This window comes from Pleurodeles waltl, chromosome 5, assembly GCF_031143425.1.
Source record: "Pleurodeles waltl isolate 20211129_DDA chromosome 5, aPleWal1.hap1.20221129, whole genome shotgun sequence".
NCBI lineage: Eukaryota > Metazoa > Chordata > Amphibia > Caudata > Salamandridae > Pleurodeles > Pleurodeles waltl.
Genome location: NC_090444.1, coordinates 1854539484 through 1854553126, shown reverse-complemented (window position 1 = coordinate 1854553126; position 13643 = coordinate 1854539484). Strand labels below are relative to the sequence as shown.

The following is a 13643-nucleotide window of genomic DNA, read 5'->3' as shown; positions in this document are numbered from 1 at the left end:
AGAACTACTGTCTCATGTTCAGTGCCCGTTGCCTTGTTCATAATTGTGGATGATTTATTTTTCGATCAGCCTCGCCGCATTTGCAGGGAGAGGGTTGTTTCAGTAGTTGGGCACTTTTTGTTAATATCAAGAAACTGAAATCACACACACAAGAAGTTTCTGTCAGACTCATTTACACCTTAAATTTTTCGTATTTAGCATCTTACCATAGATGCACAATTCGAATCCCATTTCTATTGTTGGAATAGTTGGTATTATACCTAGCGGCCACTCACGACACATTCATGATGGAATTAAACTTAAACTTTTATGCTCAGTCTGCACAGAAAGTGGCCCCTCTAGAAAGCAATCTATGGTTGCACTGTGGAGAGGAGCATCTCTTAGGACCATCCAGATCCCTGGAACACATCTCTGAGGGTTACCACATATGGACAGAGGCATCCCCATCAGCTTAAATCAATACAAGCGCTCATTGTGGAAACCACTTACCTGAGGCAGGGCTCGGCCCAACACACACTGGGCTGTTATGTTCTTCCTGGAGGAGAAACAGAAAAAATAGTTCACAAAAATGTCCCAAAAGGGTATGAAAAAACATTGACAACTACGCAAAAGCAATGTTCTAGTTGAGTGGTTCTTAACCTTTTGACTTGAGCCTGGGGACCCCCACTGAATTATTATTGAAATCTGGGGACCCCGAAGTAAACACTGTCGATGATTTGAAAAGCAAGCAGTGCACGAAAATTACAGAAACAATCATTCAAACACATACACAAATGATAACACATTTTATTTCACTTGCAAACAAATATAAATAAATAAAAAATGAATAGGGAGGTTGGAGCTTTTCTAAATTCAATTGAAGCCCCACATCGTCCATACTATATTCTGTTTGATGCACCTGTACAGCGCCCACAAATAAACCTGAGGATACTGATTTAATTTTTAGCCTCCAAATTCACGCTCCTTGACATTTACTGTAGGTTTTAAAGTGTTCAATTCTACATTTAGCCACTTTATTTATATACTCTTTATTAATCTGTTAATATTATTTAATTTTCTAGGCCGATGCGGACCCCCAGGGGTCCCTGGACCACAGGTTGGGAACCACTGTTCTAGCTGTCATTCTTGTGTTCCGAGCCCTTCCTGTAAATGTAGCACAACCGTTTGTCACTTTTGATTGGAAATCCGGATTTTAAGTTTCAGTATGTCACAGACAGCTCAAGGTGTCACATGTGAGGTCAGAATAGTATATGTCGGCCAGAGACCACACGTCATTCCTTTACTAGCCAGCAGCTCACGCTGCCCACACATCCTCAGTTGTCCATGTCTGGAGTAAGGAGCTCATACATTTTGAAGAAAGAATTCAAAGTCAATTGTAGTTTGTTTTGTAGGTTTGATAGGTAAATCACATTATCTCCATCAGGTAGTGTTAAATTAAATCAAAATACACAGATGACAAATACACATTTTGATGCATCCGCCCGGTGTGAGGCAGCCCAGAGACTTACCCTGAGACCGCTTGTTATTAAGAATCAGGGGGAAGAACAATATTTTGGAACAAACATTTGTTTAAAAAGCCTTGAAAAAGCCCCAGACTATCAATCTGCTAAGGGGGCGAAACACGTGTCAGCTTCCTACAACGCATCAAAATGTGTATTTATCATCTGTGGATGCAACACTACTTGATGGAGATAATGAGATTTACCTATCAAATGAACCTGCAAAATAAAGAAACTACAATTGATTTGAATTCTTTCTTCAAAGCGTAGATACACTCAACCTTCTACAAGTCTGTTAATACAGAGGTTGAGTGAGTCTAAACCTCCAGCAGTGGACTTCCTCCTTTCGATGGGGATTTCTGACAGGAAGGTAGTGATGGACTTGGACACGTGTAGCATGCCCAGTTAGTTACAGGTAGCTCACTCCACCTAGAGGACTTCATTTGTGCCTGTCAGTTGTGAGAAGCAAGCCTGGGCCTGAGCTCTTGAGGGGCACCAGCTCAGATGTAAGTAACTCGATCAACCCGGAGACCTCCAGTTACATGTCAGTATCTCACTCAACAAAAAGATTTTAAGTTGTGTGTGTCAGCTGTGAGTGCCTTGTGCAATCCATGGATTTTAAGCGGTCCCAGGTAAGGTGAGTATATTACCTCAGCCAGAGACCTCAATTATTGCATGCCAGTTTCTTCCAGCTGAGAGATCTCAAGTTGTCTATAGCCAGATTTCAGATCTCAACTGTTGCATGTCTGTTCTCTTCCAGCTGAAGATGTTAAGTTGTTTATACCCAGATCTCAATTATTGAATGCCAGGTCTCTTCCATCTGAGAAGTCTCAATTTGTCTATAGCAAGATCTAAGTTATTGCACGTCAGTTTTCTTCCAGCAGAGAGATCTCAAGTTGCCTATAGCAGGATCTCAGTTACTGCATGTCAGTTTTCTTCCAGCAGAGAGATCTCAAGTTGCCTATAGCAGGATCTCAGTTACTGCATGTCAGTTTTCTTCCAGCAGAGAGATCTCAAGTTGCCTATAGCAGGATCTCAGTTACTGCATGTCAGTTCTCTTCCAGCTCAGAGATCTCAAGTTGTCTATAGCAGGATCTCAGTTACTGCATGTCAGTTCTCTTCCAGCTCAGAGATCTCAAGTTGCCTATAGCAGGATCTCAGTTACTGCATGTCAGTTTTCTTCCATCAGAGAGATCTCAAGTTGTCTATAGCAGGATCTCAGTTATTGCATGTCAGTTCTCTTCCAGCTGAGAGATCTCAAGTTGTTCACAGCCAGATCTCAGCCGTGTGCCAGTCCACAGACCTAAAGTTTGATAAGAGCACCTCCCCCGGTCCATAGATCTCAGGCTGCCCTAGACTGGATCCCAGTAGCCTTCTCAGTCCAGATCCAGTTAGACAGGGTTAGCTTCCTCAGTCCAGAGATCTCCCACTTGACCTCCTAGTGTAGGTCTCAGTAACCCACCCGAGATCTCCAGTTAGATGGATGGAGCTCACCAGGGGTGAGACAAAAGAGAACATGAGCTGGCTGGGCTGGGGCGGTCCACGCTACTACGTGCAGATGTCACCACTTTTCCCTTGAGCACACAGTGCCTTGTGGGGGGAAGCCGGATTCGAGGCTCTCTGAATGGATCACTAGGCACGTGGTTGCTTGCACCACAACCAAGCGCACCTCAGGAGGGAAGGGAAATATTTGCAGGGAGTGATTCAGCGCCGCCCTCAGGGCTTTCAGTGTGTATATTGTATTCATTACACATGCCCGGAGAATGCGCGCTTCGGGCCTGAATGGTTGCAAGGTTCCGTGTTTTTTTAATGATGTAGAAGCAACAGTGAAACTGGTGAAAAGCACTGCTCCAGGAGGGCTCAAGGATGTGTGATGTGGAGGCCAGCAAGGACACGAGGGAACCCTGAAGCCACAAGTGCCCCCAAAGTCACCGCTGCAAGGAGCATGGCCTGCAGGCTGCAGCCACCACTGCCGAGGGCTGGACTGCAGCTGACCAAGGGGGCCACGCTGCTGGACCCTGGAGGTGCCTGGCCAACGCCCCAGACATTGCCGAAAACCTGGAGCTGGGCAAGGCCGCCTCCAGGGCCCCCACACCAGCTGAGTGGAGCTATGAGGGATGGTGTGGTACGTCTGCTGCACAGACAGTGCTAAATGCCAAGGCTGTGTAGTATTAAATCCACCACACTCCTCTTTAATCCACCAGACACCACTGCCCTTTTATCTCACTCTTGCAGGTCCCTGCCTTCTCCCTCCGCCATTCTCTTCCACCGTCTCTCCGTTTTGTGTGTTTTCACTCTCTTGCGGTTGGAAAACACCTGATGTGGAAAAATACGTGCCGGTGGCCTCTTCTGGCAACCACTGGCTCAAATTAAGCAGTGTGCAAAGCCTGGACTCCCACGAAAGAGGAGTCTGTGTGCAACCTACATCCACCAAGGATGTAACACAGGGCCCCCAGCATGTGGGGGCCACAGGCCTACCCCACCCTGTGAGGGCCTCTCACCCACCCATGGCATGGCAGTGAGATGAACAGCCACTGGTACCCCCAGAGTACAGCCTCCGCCTTCATGGGTGCCAGGCTATGATCTGTTGAGATGGACGGTGACCCTGGTGAGAAGGTGTCTCTCTCTCCATCACTGAGAATGTGAGGGGGAATGAACAGATCAAAATAGGGGGAAATAACCAGCAGAGGAGAGGAAGGGGCACATGTAATAGATGAGTGAGAGGAAGAGCATGTGAGAGGTCAAGAAAAGAATGGTCAAAAGGAGGGCAGAGTGCTGGAGAGATGGAAAGGAGGTCAGAAACCTGTCAGAGACTGCTATAAAGACCCAGGCAAGTAAGAGACAGCTGACAGGGAGGGAGAAAGAGACGTAGCGTAGGAGAGACATTACAAAGAAAGGCGAGGGAAAAGCTGAGAAAGGAGGAACAGAAAGTGAGGGAGAATCCGAGCAGAGGTGAGAGAGGAAAGACGACCAATAGGCGAGAGAGGGCGAGAGAGAAAGAGAGCCCTCATTGTGTGTGAAATAGAGTCAACACAAGCGTGACAGGCAAGGGGAGAATGCTAACCAGCACAAGAGAGACAGTAATGCATTACAAGAGACAGAAAGAGATTCTAAGGAGAAGCGGGTGAGACTGGGATGCACCGAGAGATGTAGGGAGACAAGTGGAATAGAAAAGCTACGAAGAAGGAGAGGGCCAAATTATGCAGCATGGTTGGATACATTATGAGGCAAGAAAAGGCAAATTATGCTGCATAACGCAGCAGATTTTTTAAAATAGTATTACTTCATTTTTTTTTTACACTTGCTAACACTGTCTGGGCACTGGTTGCACCTGATTAGTACCAGTTTAACACCCAAATATAGCAATAAGCAACAGAAAGGTGAAAAGTTCAGGTTTGCAAAGGGCCTTCCACTGCAACACCCCTTGTTATATTTTTAGTAACTTTTTAACCGTTTGAGCTTGAAACAACATTTTTTTCTGTTAAAATCTGCAGATTATGTGGCAGATGATGGATTATGTGGCAAGTGCAGCAAACCTATAATTGTATGAAAATTGCTGCGGTTGCACAATTGCATAATTCTAATGGCCCTGGTTATACACAGCGCCTTGAGACCCCATGGATGATTAGCCACGCTTTACAAATACGTGATTGATTGATTGATTGTACAGTATTTAGCACTGCTGTGCTCTTGGCCGCATGCTATGTTGTGTTTGTTGCTTGACTGTTGAGTTCTGATCTCTTGCCCCCCCCACAGTACCTCCCAGCGAAGCCTGTGGTTGTATGCCTTTGCTACCTCTGAGAGTCAGGGTGTACTTTGCGGAGTTGCAATAGGGTAGACCTTAGCCACAACATCTGAGGCCCTTCTGACCTGCGCCCAAATCCCCCTCACCCCCTCGAATGGGGTCTGACACATGCCTTTTCTTCAAAACCCAGGCAGGCATTTTAATTGTTCTCTGGCCAGCCCCAAGATCACACAGTTTTGCATAACCTACATTACAGCATTATTCTAATCTTTTCCCATGTTACTCTTTTCTGTATATCAACCTCTGAAGGATGAAGGGCCTCGTTGGCCCTGATGGGCATCCCAGCTGTGATTCTCAGGCACACGCAGGTAGGTTTTGGCACCTAGCTTGAAACTTGTGGTCCAGGCACTGTCGTTACCAGATTAAGGTTACTCAGACCTCTCTGGTCTCCCTAAAGTGACTCAGAGCAGAGCTCTGGGCTGCCCACCCTGTAACAGACCACGGGAAATTCAACCACATCTCTCCTGTTCTTTGCTCCCGGGCATGGCTGCAAGAGCCCAGTTTAAGACTGCATGCAATACTCATAAAGACCTCAACATCCACACTTCCTGCTATCTGGCCGGAAAACTGAAAATCTAAGGAGCTCTGTGAGATCACCAAATGCGAAGTACCTACTGCTCAGGCCTTTGACTTTCAGGCAAGAAGATTGCAAGAGGCCCTCCTGCTCCCCATCCAGAAGAGATACAGGTCCATGCTGACCCAGGCATACAGAGCCCTGCACAACGAAGGACCGCCGTACATCAGCAACCGCATACAGAGTCCTGCACAACGAAGGACCGGCATACATCACCAACCGCATACAGAGTCCTGCACAACGAAGGACCGGCGTACGTCAACAACCGCATACAGAGCCCTGCACAACGAAGGCCCGGCGTACATCACCAACCGCATACAGAGTCCTGCACAACGAAGGACCGGCGTACGTCAACAACCGCATACAAAGCTCTGCACAACGAAGGACCGGCGTATGTCAACAAACGCATACAGAGCCCTGCACAAACAAAGGACCAGTGTACACAAACAACCGCATACAAAGCCCTGCACAACGAAGGACCGGCGTACATCAACAACCGCATACAAAGCCGTGCAAAACGAAGGACCAGCGTACATCAACAATGGCATACAAAGCTCCGCCCAACGAAGGACCGGCGTACATCAACAACGGCATACAAAGCCCGGCACAACGAATCAACAACCGCATACAAAGCCCTGCACAACAAAGGACCGGCGTACATCAACAACTGCATGACCTTGCACCAAGCATTCAGACACCTACATCTGTTTCTCTCTTCCTCGCAGTGCCCTCCAGATCCAGCAGATTCCCCCCAGATGCGCTGATTCAACAGCGGAGGACGCTCCTTCTCCCCCCTGGCGGCCAAAGCCTAGAACAGCCTTCCCCTGCACCTCGGGAACGCCGCACCGCTCTGGGAATTCTGGGAAGGACTCAAGACCTCAAGCTGTCAAGTTTCCCAGGTCCATGGTGATGTTCTGCTCTCAAGTCCCAGAATTCCAAGGGAAGTCCCTTGGGCTGGCGCAGCGCGTCCCCATGGAGCTGGGAAGCTTCTCGGGCTGGAGCAGCGCACCCCCATGGAGCTGGGAAGCTTGTCGGGGCTGGAGCAGCGCATCCCCATGGAGCTGGGAAGCTTGTCGGGGCTGGAGCAGCGCACCCCCATGGAGCTGGAGCTGGGAAGCTTGTCGGGGCTGGAGCAGCGCACCCCCATGGAGCTGGGAAGCTTGTCGGGCTGGAGCAGCGCATCCCCATGGAGCTGGGAAGCTTGTCGGGGCTGGAGCAGCGCACCCCCATGGAGCTGGGAAGCTTGTCGGGGCTGAAGCAGAGCATCCCCCATGGAGCTGGGAAGCTTGTCAGGGGTGGAGCAGCGCATCCCCATGGAGTTGGGAAGCTTGTCGGGGCTGGAGCAGCGCATCCCCATGGAGCTGGGAAGCTTGTCGGGGCTGGAGCAGCGCATCCCCATGGAGCTGGAGCTGGGAAGCTTGTCGGGGTGGAGCAGCGCATCCCCCATGGAGCTGGGAAGCTTGTCGGGGCTGGAGCAGCGCACCCCCATGGAGCTGGGAAGCTTGTCGGGGCTGGAGCAGCGCACCCCCATGGAGCTGGGAAGCTTGTCGGGGCTGGAGCAGCGCACCCCCATGGAGCTGGGAAGCTTGTCGGGGCTGGAGAAGCGCATCCCCCATGGAGCTGGGAAGCTTGTCGGGGCTGGAGCAGCGCACCACCATGGAGCTGGGAAGCTTGTCGGGGCTGGAGCAGCGCACCCCCATGGAGCTGGGAAGCTTGTCGGGGCTGGAGCAGCGCATCCCCCATGGAGCTGGGAAGCTTGTCGCATCCCCATGGAGCTGGGAAGCTTGTCCCTGGAGCAGCGCACCCCGTGGAGCTGGGAAGCTTGTCCCTGGAGCAGCGCACCCCGTGGAGCTGGGAAGCTTGTCCCTGGAGCAGCGCACCCCCATGGAGCTGGGAGTCTTGTCGGGGTGCTCGCTGCTGGCTTACTCTGGTGTTAGATGAATACTTTGGCCTGTAGTGTGTCTGCAGGTATGGCCGGTACGTGCTTGTAGGAGCTCTGTCAGCCAGAACTGACTGCTTGCCTGTAATGCGCATTAATCCATCATGGCCAAGGCTGCGTAAACAAACAAAAAAACGCAAAAAAAAGTTTCACAAGGACCACTGATGTGCTAAAAGGGCACCTTCGAATCACAATCAATTAAAAACTGTACGAGGCCCAGTCGTGTGCTAAGAGGCAGCTTCCGCCCACAGTAGCGCTGTATCATCGATGTTTGAAAACACAGCTGCTCCAAGCGAGGCCCGCCTGCTGAGGGGTGCTTGTGTAAGGGGGGGCCGCTCACCTGTGGGCAGAACATGTTCAGAGCCGGTGGGCATCGCTTCTCATCAGACCCCCGGAAGACGAGCACCTGTGCTCGGCCCTCCAGAGCTCCTTGAAGCGCGCAGTCAGGGCGCTCCCACCCAGGAGGACTTGTGCATTCGGGGCAGGGTGGCAAACACAGGCAGCGGGATCAGGTGAAGGGCCTGGGGCCAGAGGGGAGGGACGGGAGAGAGGGAGGGGAGGGGAAAGGAGAGCGAGAGCGAGAGGGGAGGGAGGAAGGACGCGGGAGAGGAGGCGGGAACGCAGACAGGAGAAGCTGTCGCATAGGTGATGGGGCGGGAGGGGTGGTCATAGTTTGTACGCCCCCCCACCCTCCTCCTTGGGAGCCCAGGCAGGGAGCCTCCCCCCCCCATGACCCCATACATCTATAACTGGGGGGTCTTGGGAACCCCTCCCCTGTGGCCCCTATGTGCTGACCTCCCACCCCAGGGACAGGCTGCATCATGGCCACCACGGCCGGCTTTAGGGCTGGGGGCGCCCTGTGCGACAGTTTATTGTGGAGTCCCCCACCCCATGACCTCCTCCTCGGTTTCACTCACTACCACCCAAAGGTGCCCCCATCTCCCCAGAGCCCCCTCTCACATACATTAAAGCACTTGTAAAGGCTGGCTTTACCAATCCACTCAGCTAGCCACATAAAAGATAGGGGCATATTTAGGAGCCTAGCGCCATTCTAACGTCACATTAGTGTCATTAATGTGGGTTAGGAGGCCAGAAATGCCACGCCACATTTACAAAGGGGTGCAATTGTGCCACTTTGTAACACTTTGCGCTACATTATGCCTGTGCCAGGCATAATGTATGCAATGGGGGCATCCCCCTGTTTGGGGGAGGGGGGGAGGCAAAAGAAAGGGCACAAAGAAAATTTCCAGCACTGTTAGGCGTTAAAAGGAGGTTTCTGTTGGTTACAATGGGCCTCTGGGTGCTCGACGGGATTAGCATCAACATTTTTGATGTTAATCCTATAAAGCGCCGGACTAGCGTAAAAAATTCTGACGCTGGTCCCCTAACTACTGCCATGGTGCACCATATCTTAAATATGACCACACATGGCGTTAGGGGGGCGCTAAGGTGTGCAATAAAAGTGGGGCTGCTTTTCTTAAATATGCCCCATAGTTCTGTTTTTGCAGCAGGCACATTAACCCTCTGTGCTACTTTCTGTGGAGTCAAAGCTGCCATTGGACAAAACTCCCATCTCTCTCTCTAGCAGCAACATTAATCACAAGTGGTATCTTGACATTTTAATTGTTTCCTGAAGGCTGGACACACGGAAGTTATTGCTGAACCCAGCGCCCCCCTAAGTTCAGCGTCGCACCGCCCAAAGGCCGGCCCTGAGGTCAGCGTCCTGCTGGTTGTATCTCAACGCGATGCATTCTGGTACTTGCAGTCCTGTTCTTGTCTGGAGCAGAGAACAAGGATAAAACGCCAGAGCACAGAGTGCTGTGCAGGAGGGGGAGGGGGGCTGTGCAGGGGTTGGGGGGCCCTCGGTGCACCCCGCTGTGTCTGCCCTGTGTTACCCGTGCACAGCTTCAGGTGATGCGAGCCGGTGGGAAGGTTAAAGGGCTGCTGGGACCTGGCAGTGCCGATTGTCTGCTGAGAAGTGCTGGTGGGAGCGCTGCTGAGGGGCGCCGGGTCTCTCTTTCGGAGTGAACAGGCACTGAGCATGTGACATAGCGCTGCTACCCCCAGCCCTTTGGTTGCATACTCCTGGTGTTTGATCACAATCTTATACATGCAACATAATAAAATGCCAGGACAATGTTTGTGGGTATAATATGTCGCAAGTTTATTGATTACACAGGTAGGGTTATCTTACGGGCGATCCAGGTGTCGGAGATGAGTTTATGAATATGGCCGACACCCATCCTGAGAAAGCTAGAGCTGTCCCTTGTGGTGCTCTCTGCACCTGCGTACTCCGCATCTTACAGCTCGTTCCTTTCTCGTGGTTTACCACTTTGATATTTTAGTCATGCTCCTGACAAGTCAGAGCGAGACCCCGGCCAGTCTCCACAGTTGCTCAGGATTCCAACTGCCCCCCTTTGCGGGGTTGAGGAGCGCCGTCACATCATCCCGGGCCCCGCCGTAAAGGCTCCCAGTGGCCCGAGGAATAGCCTTTGCTCCAGGAATCACCATCTGGAGGCCTTTTAGTCACCCTTAAAGCTTTAGGATCGCCCTGTAACTCCGCTTTGCGACGACTTTTACGTTTCCTGTAAAGAAAGTAATGTTAAGCCTACGCTCCCTTTCTGCCCTTAAACCCTTCTATATCCCTTTGTTGTCGGGGTGGGTGGGAGGGCTTGCGCGTAGTTCAGCCAAAGAGGCCCCAGCCCAGTCCAGTTGCCCCTTAAGAGGCCTTGTGGCCTCACTCCGCCTCCATCACACCTTTGGGGGCCATAAACGCGAAGTGGCCCACCCTCCCAGTACGGAGGCCCCTCGGGCTCATCTCTACCAGGCGGGGGAGCGACGCTAGGATGCTGTCCGCCTTAAAGACGCCCTACGTGCGTCGCGGCCATCCACATAGCGCTGCTACCCCCAGCCCTTTGGTTGCATACTCCTGGTGTTTGATCACAATCTTATACATGCAACATAATAAAATGCCAGGACAATGTTTGTGGGTATAATATGTCGCAAGTTTATTGATTACACAGGTAGGGTTATCTTACGGGCGATTCAGGTGTCGGAGATGAGTTTATGAATATGGCCGACACCCATCCTGAGAAAGCTAGAGCTGTCCCTTGTGGTGCTCTCTGCACCTGCGTACTCCGCATCTTACAGCTCGTTCCTTTCTCGTGGTTTACCACTTTGATATTTTAGTCATGCTCCTGACAAGTCAGAGCGAGACCCCGGCCAGTCTCCACAGTTGCTCAGGATTCCAACTGCCCCCCTTTGCGGGGTTGAGGAGCGCCGTCACATCATCCCGGGCCCCGCCGTAAAGGCTCCCAGTGGCCCGAGGAATAGCCTTTGCTCCAGGAATCACCATCTGGAGGCCTTTTAGTCACCCTTAAAGCTTTAGGATCGCCCTGTAACTCCGCCACGCCTCGGGGATCGCATCTCGTGATACCCGAGGCCCCCCACCTGTGCTCCTTCCTTCCCAGCTAATTGCAGCCGGATGTCTCGAGAGCGTCTCTAATGCTCATTAAGAACATATCCGTGCCCGTGTCAGACAGGTGTACCCCGTCTGCCGCAAAGTTACTGCTCAAGCGTCTACACAGCAGGGTATGTCTAATGAACCCATAACCGTGCTGCTTCGCAAATTTCTCTAGTGACTTGTTGATTCTCCGCCTTGACATTTCAAGTGCGACCGGAGACCTGGCCCCCTGCCACACCCCCCTTGGGAGAATCTCCGACCATATTACTTCCCCGCCCTCCATCAGGGCGGCCATTCTGGCCAGGCCATGCGTCATGGCCTGCAACAGCGGGCCCCTCCCCCAAGTCGTTAGGTCATTTCCGCCCAGGTGAATTACAAGAATGTCGGGTTTTGGCCCCTTCTCCCCCACCAGCTGGCGAACTCTAGGTTCTAGCATGGACCAACTCATTCCCGGGGTTCCCCTCCAAGTGAATTTGGTGTTGCTGAAACTGCGCGTCCAGCCACTCTCCCTGGCCCGGTGTTCTGCTCTGTCCACCAGAGAGTGACCCATCACCCATACTGTCTTAGCCCCTAGATGGACAAGAAAGTAAACATTACCACACACTTTATTGACATCGTAGATCGCATACGTTCCGCTCACAGCGTTCACATTATATATAACTTGTTTCCAACCCTTTAGCGTTCCCCAGAGCGTATGTACAGCTTGTATCTATCGACTGCCACCTCCCGATCCGCTTAATAGCATCCGCATGCAAACCCTCTTTGAAAGCCGTGGTGGCAGCCTCGATTCTAAAGGAGTGCGTTGACCATTTATGCCCCTGGTACCCGGCCTTTGCGATTGCTCCCTTCAAGATCCTTCTAAATTGAAACTGAGTTAACGGCTGGCCATCCCGGTGAAGCAATAAATACCCAGGTAGCGAGGGGCGGCATGCTATGTACCTCCTGAGAAGTTCGATCGGGCAGTATCTGGTGTCCCCCAGTACCCGCAAACGAACCACTACACCTTTCCCTTTCTGGTCCGCCTTAGAGCGACAAACCTTAAGTTCCGCCATGTCCAGACCCATCTTGAGATCACCCAAATTCAATGCCCTGTTGGACGTGTCGCTCTTTGACCCAGCCACTAACTCTGAGGTCCTGAAGGCTCCAAAGAAGGCTAGGGAAAATGTGACCCCGAATAAGAGCTCCTCATACTGCGAGCTACAAATGGCTGTGAGTGCCCCCACCAACTTCTTGAGCATGTTAATGTCGATGGGTGCCCTCTGGTCGGGTGTCCTCTCCTCCTGTCTAGCCCATCCCTTCAGTGCCGCCCTCAATGGGAAACCCGCGGTCGGGACCCCCTCTCCCCTCAATTTCGAGAAGTGGGCGATAGCCGCCACGTGCCTGGAGACCCATGCGTGCGATTTCCCATTGTCCTTTGCCCATAGTACGAAGCGCTGCACCCTTGTCGCCAGGGGGTCCCCAGCCTCCCCAGCCTGCGTTACTGCCGTGAACCTGTTGAAACATGCCTTGTACTTGGCACGGGTCGCGGGGGCCAGTGATAACTCTCCTAGCGCCCCTATCCTTTGCTCCACTGTACCAAGTGCCACCACTCCGCCTTGAACGGTGTCATCTCTGCCATCGCCTGAGGGCATGCCGCCCTGAATTTCGCCCACTGAAAACGAGAAAGAGCATCAGCGGCCACATTCTTGACCCCTTGCACATGCCGCGCGCGAAACTCCACATTCGTCAACAGGCAACCCCTGACTAGTTCCCTCAACAATCCTAACAATACTGGGCAGTTCCCGGATTGGCAGTTGATGGCCTGGACCACTGCCATGTTGTCGGACCAGAATGTAATCCTCCTGTTGGCCAACACCTGTGGCCACAGGTAGATGGAGAGGACAATTGGGAACATTTCCAGCACAGTAATGTTCTTTGTGAGTCCATGCCTTGCCCATGCATTCGGCCATTTCGCCGCACACCACTGCCGGTCTAGTATGACCCCAAATCCCTCCCTTCCTGAAGCATCGGTGGCGAGCTGGAGCTGCTGACTGGTGCACCATGCGGTGCGCCACAATAAGGCACCGTTGAATTCCTCCAAAAATGACAGCCACATGCGCAGATCTTCCTTCAGCCCAGCCCCGAGACGCACCATGTGTAGGGGTTTTCTCACGTTTGCTGTCGCCCTTGCTAAACGCCTGGCAAATATTCTGCCCGCTGGTATGATCCTCGCTGCAAAGTTGAGCCTGCCTAGGAGGCTCTGAATCGTGGCCAACGTTGCCTTGTCCCTGCTCAGGACCAGCTGGATGTCGGCCCGCAGCGCCGCAACCTTGTCCTCCGGCAACCGGCACAAACCCGCGGTTGAATCAATTTCAATGCCCAGG

At 52.1% G+C, this 13643-nt stretch overlaps 1 protein-coding gene across 4 annotated transcripts in view; it reads right to left on the bottom strand.

Moving 5' to 3' along the window:
- Positions 1–13643, bottom strand: part of SLC29A1 (solute carrier family 29 member 1 (Augustine blood group)) — a 1001910-nt gene that overhangs the window by 244479 nt on the left and 743788 nt on the right. For 3 of the 4 annotated variants that reach the window (XM_069236365.1, XM_069236363.1, XM_069236364.1), the window contains one exon: positions 490–535. The gene's annotated coding sequence lies outside the window, so the exon portion shown is untranslated. Of the gene's footprint in view, positions 1–489; positions 536–8157; positions 8275–13643 lie in introns of those variants that run through there. The other variant, XM_069236362.1, reaches the window with a different exon arrangement.